The sequence below is a fragment of the Myotis nattereri genome (assembly GCF_964212035.1).
Source record: "Myotis nattereri genome assembly, chromosome: 8".
NCBI classification, from domain to species: domain Eukaryota; kingdom Metazoa; phylum Chordata; class Mammalia; order Chiroptera; family Vespertilionidae; genus Myotis; species Myotis nattereri.
The window spans coordinates 26259952-26282781 of record NC_138083.1 but is presented as its reverse complement, the minus strand read 5'-3'; the positions used below and the strand labels follow the sequence as shown (position 1 = coordinate 26282781).

General features: G+C 40.8%; 1 protein-coding gene across 1 annotated transcript in view; it reads left to right on the top strand.

Annotated features, from left to right (window-relative positions):
- The window catches only part of PLCB4 (phospholipase C beta 4), a 381356-nt gene that overhangs the window by 144425 nt on the left and 214101 nt on the right, over positions 1-22830 (top strand). The window contains exon 3 of the mRNA XM_081097388.1: positions 3211-3270. The gene's annotated coding sequence lies outside the window, so the exon portion shown is untranslated. The remainder of the gene's footprint in view (positions 1-3210; positions 3271-22830) is intronic.

The following is a 22830-nucleotide window of genomic DNA, read 5'->3' as shown; positions in this document are numbered from 1 at the left end:
TTTCTCTTTTATAATTTTTCTTCCTGGATCTGGATGATGAATACCCCACCCACAGCCTCTCCCCCAGACTCCGCTCCATCACCACTCTGGGCTGCATAATTTCCTGGTCTACACAACGCAGCTGGGCCAGGTCAAGGCGGGGTTGTTCTATCTGCCCCTGTTCTAACAAGGGCCCTTGTTAGTTTTAACTCTTACATTTAGCTATATGATCAATTTTGAGCTATTTTGTGTGTGCTGTGAAGTAGGAGTCCACCATTATTCCTTTGCATGTACCTATCCAGTTTTCCCAGCACCATTTCTTGAGTAGATTGTCTTTCCTGATTGAATAATCTCCACATCCTTGTTGAATAAAAAACAGCTTTTGATAATACCAGCACTAATAGGATTGGGGATTTGGGGATTTTATCTATTTATTCGGTTTTCTTCTCTATCATAGAAAAATATCTTTCCTCTTTTGAGTGTTATACACAGGGACACATAAACACTCACAGAGATTCACAGAGACCTCCATCCTCACTCATTTAATCTCTCCTTTATCAAAGACCCTATTTATACCCTTTAACACTTAAGAGTAATAATAGAATGAAAATGTAGATTGAAGCCTCGATTCACATATGACTACAACAGTAAGTCAGAGTAGTTTGCCTAGGGGCAGTTGTCGGCAAACTCATTAGTCAACAGAGCCAAATATCAACAGTACAACGATTGAAATTTCTTTTGAGAGCCAAATTTTTTAAACTTAAACTATGTAGTTTAAGTAGGTACATTGTTATTAACTTAATTAGGGTACTCCTAAGGTTTAGGAAGAGCCACACTCAAGGGGCCAAAGAGCCGCATGTGGCTCGCGAGCCGCAGTTTGCCGACCACGGGTAGTGTATGCCAGTAGCTAAATAGTTCATGACAAACTGTTTATACTGCTTCACTTCTCAAACATTGGCTTTTTCAAATGTTGCCATCTTTCAGTCATGCACAGAATTAGAAAGGTTTATGGAAAAATGCATCAGTTTTATGTGGGATAGTCACTAGAGAATTAGAGAAGAAAAGGGAAAATATGTGTCCAGTCTTTAAGTCTCTAGTTGCAGAAAGGCTTGGACAACAAGTTGTTTCTCAAAATGAGGAGTATGGTTTGGCAGGGTCATTAATCAGTGGGCTTTTTTTGAATTCAGCTTGTTTCACAGCCCCAAGAGGCATAAAACAGTTATGTAGTTCAACTTCCCAGCTCTGGTGGGGGGCAGAGGGTGAGGTGAGGGGGTGGGAAAGGGTGCCCACTTAATTATTAATCCCTTCAAAAAAGATTTATTGAGCACTTACTATGTGCTAGGCATTATACTAGGTGCTGGGGGATGTACATAATGGTTTTTAATACACAAATAATCCTTATGTTCATGGAATTTACAGTCTTATATTAATACATCATTACAAATATAAATGTAATATTGAAAACATGATAAATGCCATGGCGGAGGCAAAGTCATGGAGGCTAATCATGGGTCAGGATGTCTGGGTTTGAATGCCAGCTCTTTGTGAATCTTGAAAACTCACCCGACTGCTATGAAATGGGAACAATCACAGTACATATACTTTAGAGTTTTTCTGTGGATTAAAATAAATATGATGCAATCCATGCTTAGAGCCTGGGCCTTAGTAAATATTCACTAAATCAGTAACATAAGTGTACATGCTGCTTTACGGTATATTCGCTAATTTTGTATATGTAAAATGGAACATTCCTTTCTATAGAAACTTTGGGATTAAGTGGATTTTTTTTTTCAATTTCACAGTAAAATATTCCAGAATGTTTAAATGTTAGGTTAAGATGCAAAGACCCTTTTTTATGATCCTGCAATATAAGTTCTTGAGTGGCAGCCACACCTAAGAGTTTCTTGTTATCTGATACATTTTTGCATATATTAGTAACAGTGTTCTTGTCTGTTTGTTTAGATTAGTGAAATTTATCTTAGCACAATGGGGTCATAGTATACATATTTATATACTACTTGAGTTTTTTTTTTAAAAAATAATATTATGACCTGAGAATTTTTTTCCATAACTTTCTACATCAACGGTTCTCAACCTGTGGGTCGCGACCCCTTTGGGGGTTGAACGACCCTTTCACAGGGGTCGGGGTCGCCTAAGACCATCGGAAAACACATATATAATTACATATTGTTTTTGTGATTAATCACTATGCTTTAATTATGTTCAATTTGTAACAATGAAAATACATCCTGCATATCAGATATTTACATTACGATTCATAACAGTAGCAAAATTACAGTTATGAAGTAGCAACGAAAATAATTTTATGGTTGGAGGTCACCACAACATGAGGAACTGTATTAAAGGGTCCGGCATTAGGAAGGTTGAGAACCGCTGTTCTACATAGTCTTAGGTTCACTTTTTTTCTTTTTAATTGCATTGTCTTGAAAGGTAGGGAGGTACCATTCTTTCTGGGATCTTACTGTAGACATATCTATACGTAGATAATGATTTTCACAAAACCCTAATTCAAGTTTTATAGACATCACCTTCCCATGTCTCAGTTGCGATTTTATCTGCTTTTACCTTCCCAGATGCAAATTGGCTTCCTCTTACTTCTATGAACTTCAGACACATCCTACAATTCCCCCTGCACCCCATCTTAGAAAGATCTTGAAATCTAAATGTCAGTCAACCAGAAATCCAATGTCAAATCCAGAGTCCGCATAAACAACTTATAAAAGATAATACAGAAATAAACATAGAAAATGACTCCTGGTAGATAGATGCAATTCATTGTAAATCTTTCCTTTTCAGCACTGCTCTTCTTTGAAAGGACAAACTGTTTCTTACAATTACAGGTCATCTGAGAGCATTTTACTGTTAATCAGGAAAAGATCATTCTATCAATTTTAGAAGATTTTTAATAACCATGTTCTTCAATGGCTACTTAATTATTCTGATAGGTTAAGAAGGTAAATTGTAGATCAGCAGCTTAGTAGACAGGGTGTGTAAACGCTATAGGCTGGGTATAGCACAATATTAGTGATTTAATGACTATGTGTTTGTCATCTATTTAGAAATGTCACTAATTTATTAATGTGTCTTTCTGATGTATTCTTTAAAGTTATAGATTCTGATTTTGAAATGCAAAGGGATGTTTCTTCCCATGAGATTTTGACAAGTTCTATACATTGATGTTTCTCTGGTCTGTGTCTGCTTGCTTCACAGAAGACGGCGCTGGGAGCTTGACTGAGCAGACATCACTTGCAGTTGGTCCAGAGCCGTCTGGTGAGTATTCTGCACACTGTGGTAAAGAGGTGCTAGTTGCTGGGTTCTAGAACTTTCAGGCTGATGTACCATGTGAAGTACTTCTCAAAACGGATTCACAGACATTTTCCTTCATGTGATGGCGGATTGCTGTCCTGGCATTTTCTAGATTCCAGTTTATTCATTCCACCAACCTAGGGCATGTCACCTTTTACTAGATTTCAACTTGCTATCTCATAATATTGCCTACATTTTATTTTTGTTACTGGTCTCTGCAATTCTTTCTGAGGCGAAATGTGTGACTTGTTTTCAATCCTGTGCAGATATGTTTATGAAGATTCCCACAGATGTGAAAAATCACCGCCATGCTCATTGTCAGCTAGAATTCACTCTCCATTTTGTGGGAACTATCTGTGGAAAGATGTAAATAAATACTCCCAGTGTCCCTCAGAAGTCCCATTTTACAAACCTTTGAAGAAATGCTAAAATGAGAAACAGATATCTTTATCTGGTCAATTTTTATTTATAACCTATAACTTGCCATTGCTTAATGCTGGAGCCAGAATCATAGTGAATATGAGAGATGGTTCTTATCTGATCCCTTTATCAAATTGCTATTTTCTAATTGCTGTTGTAAATAAAAAATGGACTATGTATCATTTCTTACTTCAAGGGACAAGCAGTCATTTTATAGTGATCACATGGAAAAGATCACCAGCAACCTCACTGTTCATTCCAACAGGTGAGCTTCAGGTCCCAGGCATTTAAAATCAGTGTTATTTTCTTGGCTGTGTGCTTGTCAAGTCAGACACTCCATTACCTTCTGGCAGGACCTGGGGCTGCTTTCCTTCCGGCCTTTCTGTGAGGGGCGGAAAGGATCACACTTCTCTTAGTGATCAGCATTTAATGATGACACAAGCATATCAAGAGAGTAGATTTATTATCGAATGCTCCTACCTATTTTTAGTCAAGTGCACTATACTTTCCCGTTCCCCAAGGATGATTCATAAACCATGTTTTAGCAGGCAAACCAGAGTTGGGGGTCAGAAGGGAGCTGAAGAATTCTTTAGGGACTCTAAATCAGTATAGATGTGACCTCTCCTTTTTAGTCTTTTTTGTTACATTTTTCTGGACTGTGCACTTTCTCTGCATCATAGTTGTACTACCCTTACAAATAGGTAATTCTTCATCGGCTGTATTAGGAATGATTCCTATTAAGAATTGTGTGCTTAGTGAAAATAAATACTTGATTCAAAAGTCCAAAAAACAAATAAAACCCAACCACCGGAGCTTAGAAGTTGATTGTATATTAAGTGGAATAAATGTCGCGTATTTGATTTTACAAAGACTTTGGGTGACATCAGGTCCTGGAACGGCTAACAGTCTGTGGGCTTCTTTTGGCTCCCCAGAGCTAATGGGACCTGATTGGATCTGGTGTCCCACTAGTCACCAGGTTGTTGTCATCTTTGTGTTAGTCTTAGCCTCCTCCCAAAGAAAGAATTCTCCTATATTTCTCACTGTCTTCTCCTAAAGACAAAAACATTCTGCTCTAGCAATGCTGTGTTATTGGATAGCTTGTATTTTGGAGATTTTTAAATATTGAACTGAAATCTGATTTTTTTATAATGTGTTCTCATCCTCATAATTGGAAACATCTAGACCAAAGCTCTTTTCTGGTTGTGTCTTGAACACCTGTTTTATTTCCTCATGATTCCAACAGTGGATTGTGCATTAGTTCCAAATGGTATTTTTTTTTAGGACTATCTTATATAATAAAAGCCTACTATGCAAATTGTCCCCTCGGGTGGTTGTTCGACCCGGAGTTTGACCGGGAGTACCTCTCACTGTGATGTGCTCTGACCACCAAGGGGCAGCACGGAACATGGAGGGTGCTGGAGACGCGGCGCTGGCAGTGGGCGGCAGTGGAGGCACTGCTGGCCCCAGTGGGTCCTGACAACAGTGGGAGTGCAGTGGGATGTTGGAACAGGTGAGCGGGCAGTGCCAGGCCAAGGCGGGGTACCAGGTGGGGCTGTGAGCCTGGGGGTGAGAGCTGGGGCTCGATCCCCGCAGGCCACCCCGAGGGACCCCACTCGTGCACGAATCCGTGCACCGGGCCTCTAGTTTCCTAGTTTCATCTATAATAGGCATTCAGAATATATTTTAATTCCTGTAATGGCAAAATGTGTATTTTAGATCTTGCTTATTTATGTGTCATTCAACTTAACTTTTTATCAGTGTTAGGCAATAAACTCCTAAAAGAGAAAAATATTTATATTGAGAACAAAATGAATATTTGGGGATGAATTCTTCTGACCCTTATGTCTGGCTTCAGAATGACTTGGCAAAGAGGAATTTATTAACCTGATCAAACCAAAGGCTGTCTTCAAGTTTCATGCAAAGAAAGAAAACAACCCTGATACTTCTCTCCTGTAGTTCAGTTTGGAAGATGTATTATTCTTTTGAAAAATTTACCTACTATTGGTGTCTCTTTTTTCCTTTCTGAATTATCTTGAATTGTTTTTATTAAGGATTGATTATGTACAGAATTTATAACATGACTGTCAGGTACAACACTCACCAAACTTTCATGTTGACTCCTCTTTGATTTTACCTCTGCTTTGGAGCCTTGCACACCAGCTTGATGGTTCTCATGCCTAGAGATATATATGTTGTGCCAGCATTAGCATCGTTTTTCTAGACCGGAGACCTAGGTTTTGGGCTACCACAATGGTCTTTAGCAAAAAAGATTCTTCTTACTAAACTGTGAAGAGTGCAGTTGCTTTAAATTGTGATATGTTCTAGAAACTCTTATCTACAGAACAATAATCAGGCTTCGCGCCTCCTTAGAGCCCATTCATGATGACAGGAGTCTTGGGTTGAGCTCCCCAGAAGCAGACCCGAGATGCGGATCTCTGCATGAGTGTTTCATTAAGGCAGGGCTCCTGGGAGAAACTAGTGAGTTGCAGATGGAAAGGGAAAGGGGAAAATCCAAGCAGAGGGATTCCTTGAGCACAGTCCCTGCCTCAGGCTGATTGATCCCTGGGGCTGCTTTGGAGCATAATTGCTCCTGGAAGTCTGTTTCTTCTGCTCAAGGTAAAGGGGTAGGCTTTTCAATTCCGACACCAGCTGGAGGCTGGTGGAAGAGGGGCTGTAAACTTGGGAGCCCTTGAGTCTGCATCTGCAAGTGAAAGTAGCTCCCATTGTTGAAGGGTGTCCCCTTAAACAACTTGCCAGTACCATCTCTTAGAAGCAAAGCATGCCTAAGCTGGGGTGTGAGCACACAGGGCAGTTAAAAGGGACCCAGTGGCATCTGGACAGGGCACGGGAGTGTCTGCTCTACCTGGCCCCATGCCATTTCACTCACATCCTCACCTCCTATAGGCACATTTTCATCCCTTACACCAGCGATTTTCAACCCTTTTCATCTCACAATTCAGAAACACTAATTACTAGAATTCTGTGGCACACCAAAAAATATTTTTGGGGTGCTGATCTGACAAAAACCAATAGGTATCATTTTGATCCATTCACCCTGGATGGCTATTGTTGTGCTGGTTGTTGTCATTTTTGTATTTGACAATCTGAGTGAAAAGAGGTGCGTGCCCTGACTAAACAGTCAGCTATTGTATGTTTTAAAAATTCTTGAGGCACACTGGTGTGTCTCTTGGTGCACACCGTTTGAAAATTGCCGTGTTAGACCATTTCCAGGTGCAAGTTTAGCACTCTCAGAAGCTCTATGAATTCATCTTCTCCCCTGGAGAAGGTAATGAGCTGCTGCTTCAAATATCCGAGTCTTAAAGTGTTTCCAGTTTGAGAGACACCCAGGTTATTTTCCGTGAGTAGAATTGTGTATTTGTTAGAGTAAAAATAAATAATATCTGAAATTCCAAAGCTTTCCTTAAATGAATATCATTATGGGTAATTATTTCAGTGCCATGAAAAAGAGGCAAGGGTATTGTCTGATTGCATGATTGGCAATTAGTCTTGCTAGAAACATACGTACTCATTCTGTTATTTTTCATTCTCATCTCTTTGAACCATCTTTTAATACTTTATTTTCTAAAGTTTCCCCTTGGCCTTTGAAAGTATTTTCACAAACTTTTCAGGGAAATATATAGTGTTTCATTGGGCACCTTCAATTCAGTATAGAACAAAAGTATGGTCCTGTAGAAATATGTGAGCAGTATGTCCAATTTAAAATTTTCTTGTAGCCCTAGCTGGTTTGGCTCAGTGGATAGAGCATAGGCCTTTGGACTTAAGGGTCCTGGGTTTGATTACAGTCAAGGGCACATGCCCGGGTTTCAGGCTCAATCCACAGTAGCGGGGTGTGCAGGTGGCAGCCAATCAATAATTCTCTCTCATCATTGATGTTTCTCTCTCTCTCTCCCTTCCTCTCTGAAATCAATAAATTATATATATATATATATATATATATATATATATATATATATATATATATATATATAATTTTCTTGTAGCTTCATTAAAAAAGTAAAAAGCATGGATGGACCTGGAAACGTTATGCTAAGTGAAATAAGCCAATCTGAGAAAGACAAATATCACATGATCTCACTTATTTGTGGAATCTAATGAACAAAATGAATTGACCAATAAAATAAGGCCTGAAACATGGAGGCATGGAACAGACTGACATACCTTGATGTGGGGTTGAGGGGATGAGAAGAGATAAACTAAAGAACTTATATACTTATATGCATAGCCCATGGACATGGGCAATAGGGTAGTGAAGACTTGGGGGAGGGTAGAGGATGGGAGGAGAGGGCTAAGGGGGGGTGGGATATCTATAATAATATCTATAATAATATCAACAATAAAAAATATATTGATAAAAGAAAGTAAACAAATAGGTTTTTATATCACCCTGAGCTGGAGGCTGGGAGGCCTAAGATCACAGTTGAAATTAATGTTAATAGTATATTTAGCCTAGCATACCTAATTATTATCATTTCAATGTTATCAGTGAGATTTTACATTTTTCTTTTACATCTTTCTGGTGTGTATTTTATATTTATGACAGATAGCAATTCAGACTAACCATATTTCATGTGCTCAGGAGCCACATTTGGCTAGTGGCACTATAGTGGACGGTGCCACTTCAGAATGTTTAGAGAAACTCTGGTAGGAGGCTTAGTTCCTTTGAGTTAAGGCTTTGTTCCTGAATCTCCTGAATCTCCCAGCCTGGTGACTCTACTCAGTAAAGAAATGAAACGGCACTGCTGTCCAAAGACAATGAGCTCATCTGTCCTTGATGAGCCATTACTGCTTGTAATTTGAACTTAATACCCTGTCTGCATGAATTAAGATTAAAGTGATTAGGTTTGGCAGCTAAGTCACTGGGAACTCTCAGGAGTGCAGATTCGAGGGTCATTTATTGGAAGAAAGTGGGTCTTTGGTGAAGGGTAAAATGTGGAAAGATGTCAAAGAGGAAAGAGGGCATCTTAGGCAATAGAAAAAATATATCTGTACGTAATGCATGTTGGGGGAGGAGGTTCTAAGAAAAGTTGGGGTACTTGCTTGTAAACTTGAGGAGGCTGGAGTGCAAAATATACAATAAGAAAGGTAGTTAATAGCTAGATTGATACCAGGTTCAAAGACTCTGGTTTTGCAGTATATGAAGTGAAGTAGCATCAGGATCCGATCTAGTTATATGTTGGGGTCTGTTTTAGTTACTTATGATTGTGTAAGAAATCACTCTAAAACGTAGTAGCTTGAAACAACAGCAGTCACCCTTCACCTCTCACTTCTTCTGTGGGTCAAGGGTCTGCAAGATCGCTGTTGGGCAGTTCTGGCTTGTGGAAGTTGTATTCAGTTGGCATCTAAGGCCGAGGGAGCACAAGCCCAGAGCAGCTCACGGCTGGCTTCTCTCTCTCTCTCTCTTTCTCTCTCTCTCTCTCTCTCTCTCTCTCTCTCTCTCTCTCTCTCTCTCTCTCCCTCTCTCTCTCTCTCTCTCCACAGTCTTAAGATTTCTCCATGGGGTCTCTTTTCATGGCCTGCTGTGGGCTTCCTCACAGCATGGCAGCCTCAGTGCAATTGGACTGCTGTGTGGCTCCAGTGTGATTGTTCCGGTCAACAAGGTAGAAGCAGCATCATTTATGACTTGACCTTGGAAGTCATACTGCATCCTTTCCATCATTATTTGGTTACAGGTGAGTAACAAGCCTGCCCACTTTCAAGGGGAGGATACTAAACAGCCCACCTCTCAGTGGAAGGAGTGTTAAAGTCACACTGTAGGAAGAGAAAGTTGGAAATATCTTCTACCACAGGGATTGTCTCCACTGTCACTGCGATACACATCTTGCCCTCTTTAGCCATGTTGGGAATGCTCTAGCCAGGACTCACCATTCCTTCCTGGACAAACTTCTGCACATTGAGTCTCTCTTCTTGCAAGACTGGGCCCTTAAGGAGATCTGAATCTTCTGCTTAGGCAATGAATGGCCAACTGAGCTTTTCCAAAAGTGATTAGAAGGAGGAGGAAAGGTATAGGACCAACACTATGATTCTTGAATGATAACTTTTCTAGCATTTGCTAAGGCAGCATTCTGCCAACTCCTTTTCTTTCTGATTTTCATAGGAACATTTTTATCTTTTGCCAGAATCCTGTCTTTACCTTAGCTGGGGCCTTGACACTAGGTGCATAATGAACTTTCACTTTTTTTCTCCCTCTTTCCTCTTGCAAAGTCACAACCTTCAACTAGAAAGGATTAACATGTAATGAAGTTATTGAATTCTGCAACTTATCCTATCTAATAAAAGAGAAACATGGTAATTAGCATAGGACTGCTACCCTTCCCATTGGCAAATCAGGGCAATATGCAAATTAACTGCCAGCCAAGATGGCGGCCGGTAGCCAGGCAGCTTGAAACTAACATGAGGCTTGCTTGCTTCAGTGACGGAGGACTCCACCGTTCCCCGCCTGCCGATGCAGGCCTCTGAGCTGCAACTCTAAGCAACTATGTTACAAATATAGAAGCTAAACAAAACCCCAGAAACCTGCTTTAGTCTGCCGGGCTTCAGCCAGCAGGATCACAACATTGTTTCAAATACAGAAGGTAAACAAAGGCCAGAAACCTGCTTTCAGCAGCGGAGGCCTAAGAGCTGGAGCCAAGCCTCAAAGCTAAAGCTGGCCCAGAATAAAAAAAAAAAAAAAAAAGAAAGAAAAAAAGGAGCAGTTGGGAGCTTCAGTCACCTGCCAGCCTGAAAACAGCCCTCAGCCCCTCACCCAGACTGGCCAGGTACCCCAGTGGGGACCCCCACCATGAAGGGTGTGTGACCAGCTGCAAACAGCCATCATCCCCTCACCCAGGCTGGCCAGGCACCCCAGTGGGGACCCCCACCTTGATCCAGGACACCCTTCAGGGCAAACCAGCCGGCACCCACCCGTGCACCAGGCCTCTATCCTATATAGTAAAAGGGTAATATGCCTCCCAGCACCGGGATCAGCGGAGCCGCGAGGCCTCCCGGCACTGGGATCAGTGTGACAGGGGGCAGCACCCAAACCCCCTGATCGCCCTGCAGCTCTGTGTGTGACAGGGGGTGGGGCCACAACCTCCCTATCCGCCCTGCTCTGTTCATGACAGGGGAAGGCGCCCCAACCCCCTGATCAGCCCTGCTCTGTGCCTGATAGGGGGGAGCTCCCCAACCCCCTGATCGCCCTGCAGCTCTGTGTGTGACAGGGTGCGGCGCCCCAACCCCCTCATCGGCCCTGCTTTGTGTGTGACAGGGGGCAGCGCCCCAACCCCCTGATCGGCCCTGCTCTGTGTGTGACGGGGTAGAGCAATAACCTCCCCATTGGCCCTGCCCTCAGTGTGAGAGTGGCGACGCCCCAACCCCCTGATCGGCCCTGCTCTGTGGGTGATAGAGGGCGGTGCCCCAACCCCCACCCCACCCACGGGCCCTGCTCTGTGTGTGACAGGGGGCGGTGCCCCAACTCCCCTATCGGCCCTACTCTGTGAGTGTCAAGGAGGAGTTCCTCAACCACCTGATCGGCCCTGCTTTGTGCATGACAGGGGGGAGCTCCCCAACCCCCTGATGGGCCCTGCTCTGTGCATGACAGGGTATGGAGCCCCAGCCCCCCTGATGGGCCCTGCTCTGTGCGTGACAGGGGGCAGCGCCCCAACCCCCTGATTGGCCCTGCTCTGTGTGTGACAGGGGGCAGCGCCCCAACCCCCTGATTGGCCCTGCTCTGTGTGTGACGGTGTAGAGCCATAACCTCCCCATCGGCCCTGCCCTGAACTTGACTGAGGGTTGCATCGCAACCTCCTGATCCACCCTGCTCTGTGCATGACAGGGGGCGGCGCCCCAACTCCCCAATCGGCCCTGCTCTGAGCCCGACCAGCGGCTGCACCTAGGGATTGGGCCTGCCCTCTGCCACCCGGGAGCAGGCCTAAGCCAGCAGGTCGTTATCTCCTGAGGGGTCCCAGACTGCGAGAGGGCACAGGCCGGGCTGAGGGACGCCTCCCTCCCCTCCCCCCCCCCCCCCCCGAGTGCACAAATTTTTGTGCACGGGGCCTCTAGTTTACTATGAAATCCATTTAAAAAAGAGCTGATGGATAGATAAAGAATGGATCAATGGTTAGGTATTCAAAAAAGCGAAGCAGTAAGAATATGTTTGTTGGCTGTAAAAACCACCAACTTCATTTTTAAAATAAAATGTTAGAGAAGGAAAGTATATACTGAGATATATTGGGGGGGAGGAATGATTGTTTTCTACACTAGCAGACACTTAAGGCATGCTATTTTTTAGTCTAAAAAATGTTTCAACACAAACTTTTAAAAGTATGTGTTCATGATGTTATTTGTTCTTGCTTGTTTCCCAAAAGATTTGAAAAAACTAACAAAGGACTAGCAGTCCAATATAGGACATTTTAGTTGTTTCCCTTATATTTCTTAGTTTCTTCGACTGGGCTTTTCACATGTAGCTTGTGAGTACGCTACTGTTGAAGTCATTATGGTAGAAAATTGCTTTTGTGTCATTTCCCCAGGGCCCTTGTGATTGTGACAGCAAGAACTTCTTTTTCTAAAGACAGAATTTCTCATCCTCTCACATGTTTCATTCTCTCTCATTTTGACTCGGGCACCCTGAATCCTTTCCAGACCTAAAATAGGGATTTTTTTCATCCGCAATAGAAATGTTTGTTTGTTTGGTCTGTGTCTGTAAGAGGGAAGGAAAAGAAATGCACAAATTCAATTTAGCTCTCTGTTGACTTTCTTTTCTTTTTATTTATCAATAAACTGTCGAAAGCCGGTGGACAGTGTTGCATTTGAGAAGTTTTGATTTATTTTTTGGAAATAAAACAGGAGCAGCATCTGGTCTTGACTGTCCTCAGGTGGGGAAGGGCAGCTGCTGAGGCCTGAAGACTAAAATTAACCCTCCCAGGAGAGAAGCCAGCAAGTGACCTTGGGCCATAACCACCTTGAAGATCAGCTGCTTCATTCCTGGCCATATTTGTGGTCTGTGGGAAGAATCAAGTGTCACAAAATCAGGAAGAAAGCAGTTTGAGGAGGACCTCAGTCCCTCTGTGGTGAAAGAGCTGACATGATCCACCGACCCTTCCCATATGGCGGGAGGATGTGTGGTTTTACAGTGAGCGTTCAGGTAGCTGGCAGAAGGCAAAACTCATAAAACATAAGCAGCAAGAAACTGATGCAGAGTAGTATGTTTATACTCCTCAAATAATAATACAGAGGTCTAGAATTTGGATATTTTTATCTTTGGAGATATGTTAAAGAGCTTCTATTGAGCTAATAGAAAAATAGAAAACCCAGTGGTTGAGCATTGACCAATGACCCAAGCAGTCACTGTCCCATTCCTGGTCAGGGCACATGCCTGGGTTGTGGGCTTGATCCCCAGTAGGGGGCGTGTAAGAGGCAGCCGATCAATGATTTTCTCATCATTGATATTTTTATTTTTCTCTCTCCCGACTTCTCTGAAATAAATAAAAATTAAAAAAAGAAAAAGAAAAATAGATGTAAAACACACTTCCCTCAATCAATTAGAAGTTTCTTGAAAAACCAATGATGCTCCTAGTGACTTATAATTTCTCACCTTTCTGGATGCATTATGGCGTGGTAGGAAGTATTTCATTGGTTTTTGGAAGTATTTACAAGGAGATAGTGCATTTATAGGATCTGTCTTGTAAATATCCAGTATGTTCACTCCCATTTCCCTTTCCCATGGACATTCATGATGCTCAGAACTAATTTCTGGTTAACTTGCCTCTTTGTTCAACTCGGGAGCTTCCTGCTCTTTGTCTATAGAGATGTAAAGCAGTAAAGGGTCTGCAAAGGCCTGGCACTGAGGGGTTCCAGATACCACACTGTCCTCACTTTAAGGACCTTCTACCTAATGGTGCTCTGCCCCCTAGCACTTTACAAAGTGACATTTCTGAGGATTCTGGCCTACACACAGCTGCTGCTGTTCTCTAAGGAAGACCATCCCTGTATCAAACCGCCTGCTCTGCATGTGTTGACGCTATTTCTACTTCTTCCCGCCACCCACGTTCACCAGCACAGTGACTCCCCTGGTGCTCATTTCTGCCATTCCCCAGGGCTCCAGTCTTACTTAAAAACCCAGGCAACTTTGCCTGCTGCATCTTTTATCCTTTCTTCTGCTTGTTTTCTTTTTTTTAATTGAAGTGAAATTCACATAATAAAAATTAACCATTTTAAAATGAACAATGTAGTACATTTACAGACTTATGCAACCATCACCTCTATTTAGTTCCAAAATATTTGCATCACACCAGTTAGCAGTTGCTCCCTCCCCACTTCCCCTATCTCTAGCCCCTGGCAATCACCAGTCTGACTTCTGTTTCAATATATTTACCTAATTAGGGTATTTCATATAAATGGAATCATAGAATATTTGATCTTTTGTGTCTGGCTTCTTTCACTAGCCATAATGTTTATAAAATTCATCCATGCTAGAGTATGTTTCAGTACTTCATTTATTTTTATAGCTGTATAATAATGTCCATTGTATGTATATCCCACAATTTGTTTATCCATTCATCCAGTAATGGACATTTGGGCTGTTTCCATCTTTTGGCTGTTATGAATAGTGCTGCTGTGGACATGTGTATATATGTATTTGAGTCCTTTTCAATTGTTTGGGTATATACCTAAGAATGGAATTGCTGGGTTATATAGTAATCCTGTGTTTAAACTTTTTGAAGAATTGCAAAACTGTTTTCCATAGTAGCTGCACCATTTTTCATTCCCACCAGCAATATATGAGAGTTCCAGTTCCTCCACATCCTTGCCAACACTTATTTTCTGTTTATTGTAACCATCCTACTGGGTGTGAAATGCTATCACATATGATTCTGATTTGCACTCCCTGATGACAAAGGATCTTGCTCATCATTTCATGTGGTTGTAGACATTTGTATACTTCCTTTTCTGTCATGTATATTCAAGTCCTTTACTCATTTTTTTGAAGTGGGTTGATTGACTTTTTGTTACTACATTACAAAATTTCCTTACATATCCTGGGTACTTGGTGTTTATCAGATATATCACTTATAGATACTTTCTCCCATTCTGTAGGTTTCTTCTTCACTTTCTTGATAATGTCTTTTGATATACAAAAGTTTTTAATTTTGATGATATTGACCTTACCAATTTTTTGGTTGTTGTTGTTGTTGCACTTGCTTTCATTGTTATTTGCCAAACCCAAGGTTATGAAGAGATTTGCTCACCTGTCATTGTGGTCAGAATAACTTGGTTTTCAGGGTTTGGCAGGAGCTCAGAGCATTGCTGTGAGGATACAGTTCTCATCTGATAAAAAACAAACAGACCACCAATACCACCAACCCAAACCCCATGCTCTTAGAGAGAGTTCCTGATACATAATAAGTGCTCAGTTAATGGTAGCCATTACTTTTACTACATATACCAAAGAAGTGGTGCTTCATGGTTGTTCCATAGATCAGCTCTTTGTCAGATTTCCAGATTACAAGCTAGTGCATCTACTGTGTCTCTAGTGCATCCACTGTGAGACTTTGTTTCCCAATGTGAGCAGAAAGACTAGCAACAATAAAATCCCATGCAGCAGGTACAGCAAGGAACTCCTCTACTTGGATGTGTGCTTTCAAGTCATTTAGAAGGGTGACTATCTGCCATTTTCAGCCACTAAAACAGACTCAGAAATTCTGCAAACAAAGGGTGGGTTTTAGGACGCTGTGTAACCAGCGAAAGGGCTCTTGTGTCTGCTTGTGCTCATTGCCTTTCGGAGGTTAACATGCAGCAGGGAAGTCAGGAACTAAAGCACATGTGAGGAGACAGCACATGTTAATAGGGATTCCCTCTCGGGATGGCTGAAGTTTTACCTCCTTATTTATTTTTTTAAATTTATTTTATTGATTTTTTACAGAGAGAAGGGGAGAGGAATAGAGAGTTAGAAACATCGATGAGAGAGAGACATCGATCAGCTGCCTCCTGCACACTCCCCACTGGGTATGTGCCCGCAACCAAGGTACATGCCCTGTGCCGGAATCGAACCTAGGACCCTTGAGTCCGCAGGCCGACGCTCTATCCACTGAGCCAAACTGGTTAGGGCTCACCTCCTTATTTAATTTTATATTTTCCCTCAAAAGCATTGAGCTTATTTTTTTTTTTACTTCATTTGATATCTTTAATACAGTAATTAAAAAAATAAATATGAATTATTTGTTTAAAAAATTTTTTGAAATTAAGAAAGAAATTATCAGAGTGATTATCAGGGGGAAAAGCTGGGAAACTACTGCAATTTTTTTTTTCACAAGCAGTATATTATTCAGCTAGAGCTGCCATAGCAAAGTATCACAGACTGTGTGATTTAAATAGCAGAAATTTATTTTCTCACAGTTCTGGAGGCTAGAAGTCCAAGATCAAGGTGTCATATGGTTAGTGGCTACCATGTATCAGGCATTGTTATAAGTACTTGGAATTAAGCAGTGAACAAGATATATCCCTGATTTTATTGTCTTGCCTAAGGCTTTTCTTCTTGGCTTGTGATGGCCATTTTCTTATTGTTTCTTCACATGGCCTTTTCTCTGTGCTCACATATCCCTCGTGTCTGTTTGTGTGTCCAGAGTCTCTCTTCCTATAAGGACACCATTCAGATTGGATGAAGGTCCACCTCTTTAAAGGCCCTATCTCCAAGTACAACAATGTTCTAAAGTTATTGGGGGTTAAGGCTTTAACATATAAAATTTGGAGGAGACACAATTGAGCTTATAACAGCCAGCATAGGGATAAAGGCCAGAACAGATAGAATAGGAATCAACCCAGAAAAGTGGGTCAAAGTTCAGAGCCACAAAGGATAAGGAAAAGTTATTGGAGAGGAATCTGTATATTGTGAATGGTAAAGACATTATTGCCTTAGTTGTATCAGGTAGCTTTTGCTGCGTAACAACTATCCCAAAAAATGTTGTGGCTTAAAACAACAACTGTTTATTAAGCTCACAATTTAGTGGGTTGGCAATTTAGACTGACCTTTTCTGGGAAGTCCTATTGATCTCCATTGGGCTCACATATGTGTGTCTGGTCAACTGCTGAACATATTTATAGCTGGCTCATTTAGAAAGGCCTTAGCTGGAATGGCTCATTTCTGTCCATGTTCCTTTTGACTTCCAGCAGGTTAGTTTGGGCTTGTTCACATGGCAGTAACAAAGTATTGAGAGAGAGAGAGAGAGAGAGAGAGAGAGAGAGAGAGAGAGAGAGAGAAAGAAAGAAAGAAAGAAGAAGAAGAAGAAGAAGAAGAAGAAGAAGAAGAAGAAGAAGAAAAAAAGAAAGAAAAAGCACCCACCATCATTTCTGCCACACTCTATTAACCAAGCAACAGGCCAGCCCAGACTTAAGAGGTGAGGAAATAGATCCTTCACTTACTTACTAGTAAGTGAGCTATAGTAGCTATAGTTGGGTAAAATTAATGGGTCTTGTTCAATCTTGGATGCAATGCAAAGGAGTAAAGAAGGGATCATGTATTCACATCAACCAGAGTGTTTGAAAAGTGGGTAAACGTTTTATGTATACTCTATAAGTTCTAGAAAAAACAAAAGTAAGAACAAGAGAATAACAGTCTCAAAAGTATTTGAAAGTGTCTAATCTGGCCATGCAGAACTTGCTGCTAAAATCCTGTTTGGTGTTTACTCTCTGATTGTTTAAAAGATCAAGCTGAGATAAAAATGTGTTTGTTGTATGTTAATTTGGATTTAATACTGGGTATAACTTAGTAAAAGCAACTTCTTTGGTTTTAGCATCAAAGGATTTATTATTTCCCAGATATCGTTCCTGCCTCAAGAGTGCTAGAGACAGTGATTTACACTGTCAAAGGCTGGTGATGCTAAAATGGAACCAGATTTTGTTTTGCTTCTTTACCAAATTATAGTCTACTTGGAGTGAGTAAAACTGTATTTTATTTTACTTCTGTTTCAAAAATTCAGAAATGAGTTTCAAATGTCAGATTTTACAGGTTTACTAGTAAATATTAAATGATGATGCTGACCCAGGAAAACTTTATAGTTCCCTCTTCATTAGTGTGTTCTAAGTGGTCATTTTTTGTATTTTATGTCTGTTATTTATTCATTTGTTCAGCAAATATTTATTGTTTACCATGAAGCAGGCATTATTCTAAGCACTTGGAAGAAAGCAGTGAAAAGATATATCCTTGATCTTATAAAGGGATATTTTCTAGTAAAGGAAGATATATAATGAACAAGTAAACAAATGAAAGAACAAGATAATTTCACCTAGTGATAAGCATTAAAAAAATAAAATGAGATTATATGATAAAGGCTGATTTGGGTGGGGGAGGTGATTCCTTTGGATATATATTCAGGAATGTGATCAGATGATAAAAAAAAAAAGAGAGCCAGCTATATGAAGAATTAAGGGTCAAAACTTTCAAGGCAGAGGGAACAGCAAGTGCTGTTCCAATAACTGTTGGCAATAGGGAGGGAATGGTAGGAGTCAGAGAGGTAGGCAGCAGCCAGATGGTGATCCTCTTTGGATCTAGTAAGGAGATTTTTATTTTTGGTATTTCTATCTTTTAAGGAATGGGAAGTTATTGATAGGCATGATTTGATTTATGATTTAGGAAATAACTTTTGCAAGAGGGAATGAATTGAGGGTGTTGAGATGAAAATGAGATTGAAAGCAGATAAGCCAGTTAAGAGGTTATTGGATGAACCCAGGAAAAAAGGACTATGGTAGCTTAAACCTGATTGCCAGTGTTGGTGCTGAAGAGAAGTAGGCAGATTTGGAAACTATTTTGAAAGCCATGCCAGTGGCATATGAATATGGATATGATAGTAAGGGAAAAGGAGGCATTAAAGATGACTCCTAGGGTGCCAGGTTGAATAATTGGTGAGAAATATACTGATATAGGAAAAACTAGGTGGGGAAACATGGGAAGACGAGAGGGGAAAAAAATCAAGTGTTCTGCTTTAAACTTTAAAGTTTAATATGCTTAGTAAGTATTCAAGTGTAAATGTCAAGTAAGAAGTTGGGTATATGAGTCTGGAACAGTTGGATATATGAGAGCTAGGGATGGAAAAGTGTATAATGGAAATATAGGTGGCATTTTAAAACTTGAGACTAAAGCAGTTCACCCAGGAAGAGAGAATGCACAGAGAAGATACCCAGATCACTCCAACATGCAGAAGTTAAATGCAGCAAAAGAGATCATGATTGAGGACAAGTAGCTAGTGAGACCAAGAAAAATAAGGATCCCGGCTAGTGTGGCTCCATGGTTGAGCATCCACCTGTGAACCAGGAGGTCATGGTGCAATTCTGGTTAGGACACATGCCTACGTTGTGGGCTCGATCCCCAGTAGGGGGCATGCAGGAGACAGCTGATTGATGATTCTTTCTCATCATTGATATTTCTATCTCTCCCTCTCCCATCCTCTCTCTGAAATCAATAAAAACATTTAAAAAACAAAAAAGAAAAATAAGGAGAGAGTGGAATTGCTATCGCCAAGAGAAGAGAATGCTTCAGGAAGGAAAACCTGGTTAACTGGGTCAAAACTGTTAAGATAGTTAATGAGGGCAGAAAGATGACTATCAAATTTCACAATAGGGAGGTCACTGAGGACCTTGTCAAGAAGGGAGAATTCTAATTGGAGTGGTCTGAGGAGAGAGACAGAGATGAAGAACTGAAGTGGATTTATGTTGACTCTTCTAAGAAGTGGGTTAGAGGCAGTATTATCATTAAAAAAAAAAGGTGCATAGGGAAGATAGGGAAGACAGACTAGAGGTTTGAAGAGACCATATGAAATAATTGTTTTAGAGAGTTGAAAAGTAAACGTACTAAGGAAGGATTCGTGTTCATATGAAATTTATGGTCATTAGTTTAATGTGAAGACTGGTCAGTTTGGCTGTGAGTCTTTCTCTAGCCTAGTTCAATGCCATGACTACAGTTGCTTAGTAGAAAGAGAATTAGGTGCAGCCATGTGGGGGATTGACAAAGTGAATATGATGGAGAGAGGGTGAGGCAATGAGTGCTTATAAAGCATGATGCACAATGGAATTTAGGATGGGTAAGAAGGGAAGGGAGGCCTGGGGACCATGATGGATAATGAGAGAGTGGTAGAGTCATTTAAAGATTTGGTACCATGTGAGATCATCTAGGATATTATCATGGATGATGGTAGGTCTCGGTGAGATTAGCAGTTGATGGACTTGGAGTTATAATATGGTTAATGAGGGCAGAAAGATGACCATCAAATTCACAATAGGGAGGTCAATAGATATAGAGAGGATAACAGATGATTGGGCAAGGAAGGGATGTTTGTACATGATTTTCAGCGGGAATACAGTTGCTGGTGATTTCAAGGTCAAGCCAATGTCCATGGGCATGGCTGCCTGAAGTTGGATAGACAAAGATATCACTTGAGATTAAAAAAAAAAAAAAAGCCAAGGGTCTTGACCTCACCTTTGCTTCTGTTAGGCCATAAATATTAAAAAGTATTGATCCATATTTTACAGAAAAAATATATAATAGCATCTAAGACCCTTTGACTGCAATTGATATAAACCAACTCAATTTCAATATACCAGACTCCTCCCTTTAGTGGAAACATGACTTCCAAAAGCCAACAAACTATACATGTTTTAGCCTCAGGCATCCAAAAAGACCACTCTCCCAATTCTATTTTCAAAACTCCTTGGGAAGACAAGGAATGGTGCAACACTGAGCCTGGGGTTTATTCAGGACCAATTATCCTTGGCTGGCAAAGTTCCCAGATGTAGAGGCAGGTTGTTGGGCAGATAAGCCCATAAATGCCTCCTACAAACACCAGTTGGTTTACATCATTCAGTGGGCAAGAAAGGCTCAGGCTAGACATGCTTCATGCACACACTTTTACTGAAGAAGAATGAATGTAATTTAGACTCCGCACTCACTGTTTTTGGCCTTTTTCACGAGTGGTCTGGATCTTATTATTAACTTATCTTTCTGGTTTAGTTCAGCAGGAAACTGCAAAGACTGTGCTTGCCTTTATCTGTCCCCAGCAAAATAACTCTGTTGCCTAGATGCCTGGTTTGTCTGTTTTTTATTTGTTTATAAAATCTCTTTATTAGAGTATGACTAACATATAGTTAAAGTGCACAAATCATATGTGTACAGCTCACTGGATTTTAGTGACGTGAATGCAACCTGAAAAAAGCAAGGCTTTCCCAACACCTCAGGAGTCCGTCCCCTTATAAGCCCCGTCAAGTCACTATCTCTTCCTTAAGGATAATCTCTCTCCTGACTTCTTATATCATAGGTCAGCGATTTTCAACTGGTGTGCTACAATAATTTTTTTAAGATATTTTTCTTTTTTAAAAAATTTTTTTATTAATCCTCATGCGAGGATATTTTTCCATTGGTTTTTATAAAGAGTGGAAGGGAGGTGGATAAACACAGAGAGAGAAACATTTATGTGAGAAAGACACATTAATTGGTTGCCTCCCACATGCACTCCCAACCGGGGCTGGGGATCCAGCCTGCATCTGAGGTACATGCCCTTGACCAGAATCGAACCCAGGACACTTTAGCCCAAGAGCCAATGCTCTATCCACTGAGACAAACTGGCTAGGGCCTGCAAGAATTTTTAAAACATGTAATACTTGACTAGTTAGGGGCACTGACCTTATTTCTCTTAGATTGTCAATTAAAAAAAGACAACAGCAAACAATAGCTCTCCAGTGTGAGTGAATCAAAATTATACCATTTTTTTGGTCAGATCAGCAAAAAATATTTTTTGGTGTGCCACAGAATTTTGGCAATTAGTTTTTGTGTTCCATGAGATGAAAAAGGGTGAACAGCTCTTGATGTCTTGGTATTTGCACAGGAGAGCCTGGTTATGGTGAGCAGGTATGCTGGATAAAACTAAGAACGTTTAAATGATATATTGGTCTGTGCCTCCTTCCCACGCCTGACATTGTTGCTGCTGTCCCCTGCCAGAGTAAGGGAGAATCAATTTCCCACATAAAGAACTACAGACTGCTGGTAATTATGTAATGATATGAATTGATAGGACACAGGGTTCCTTTTCTAGTGCCTGGGCCTTTCTCTTGGTTTGGGCTTTTGTGTATTTTTTTCAAATATGAATCTCAGGAACCTTTTTACGGGAGTCTTGCAGGTAACAGCCTAGGGTTTAGGCTAATTGGACAAGGCAGTGTTTAATCTTTCATTTGTGTGTCTGTAATGGAGACAGCTCTTTTGATAACGGTAACAGATGCTGACTTAAGTGCTCTTCTGTCCTTTTGCAACAGACAGGACTGGGTGGTGTCAGGGTTTTCCTGGACTCGTTTTGAATTCATGGGAGCGGCACTTAGTCCAGACTAGCTGGAGCATTCTACAAGAGTTTCTATGGAAACTAACAATTCAGATGATATCAACGGCTGAATTCTTTTTCCTCCAAAGGTGGTTTAGGTTATATGATTTTGGATAAAACTTGGCCTGGAAGAAACAAAAGAACATGGTCCTTTCTCTCCTGGGAAAGGACAATTGAAATGTATGTTATTGACCCAACAGCATACAGATTCCTCTGATTTGTATCTGTCACCCCTCATATGTCATCATGATACCTAGTTCATAATTTTTATTCTACTAACTTCCCTCAATGACTCCCGAATGATACATTTGCTGTGTCACAGAAATACAGATTGTAGAATAATGGGTCACTCTCCTACAGTCTTATGGTCTTAAGAGAGAATGAATGACAAAAGATCAATAAGATGTTTAAAACTTGGTCTTTCTGTATTATATGCATTATTTTTCCTCATGTTTCTCCACTGTGTTTTATTTATTGGAGTATAACTTACACACTGGAAAATGCATAACATTATAATTCAATATTTTTTTACTTGTATATACACCCATCTAACCATTTCCCAGGTCAAGGCATATGCAGGTATGTGTATGTTTAAATAACCTATAATAAACACACACACACACACACACACACACACACACACACACCTCAGACTTTGTTAGCTTTGTGTTGTTAAGGATCACTTTCTCATTTTCTGATTTGGACCACCATATACAACTACTCCTGTAAACAAACTGCACAACCATTCTGGGCA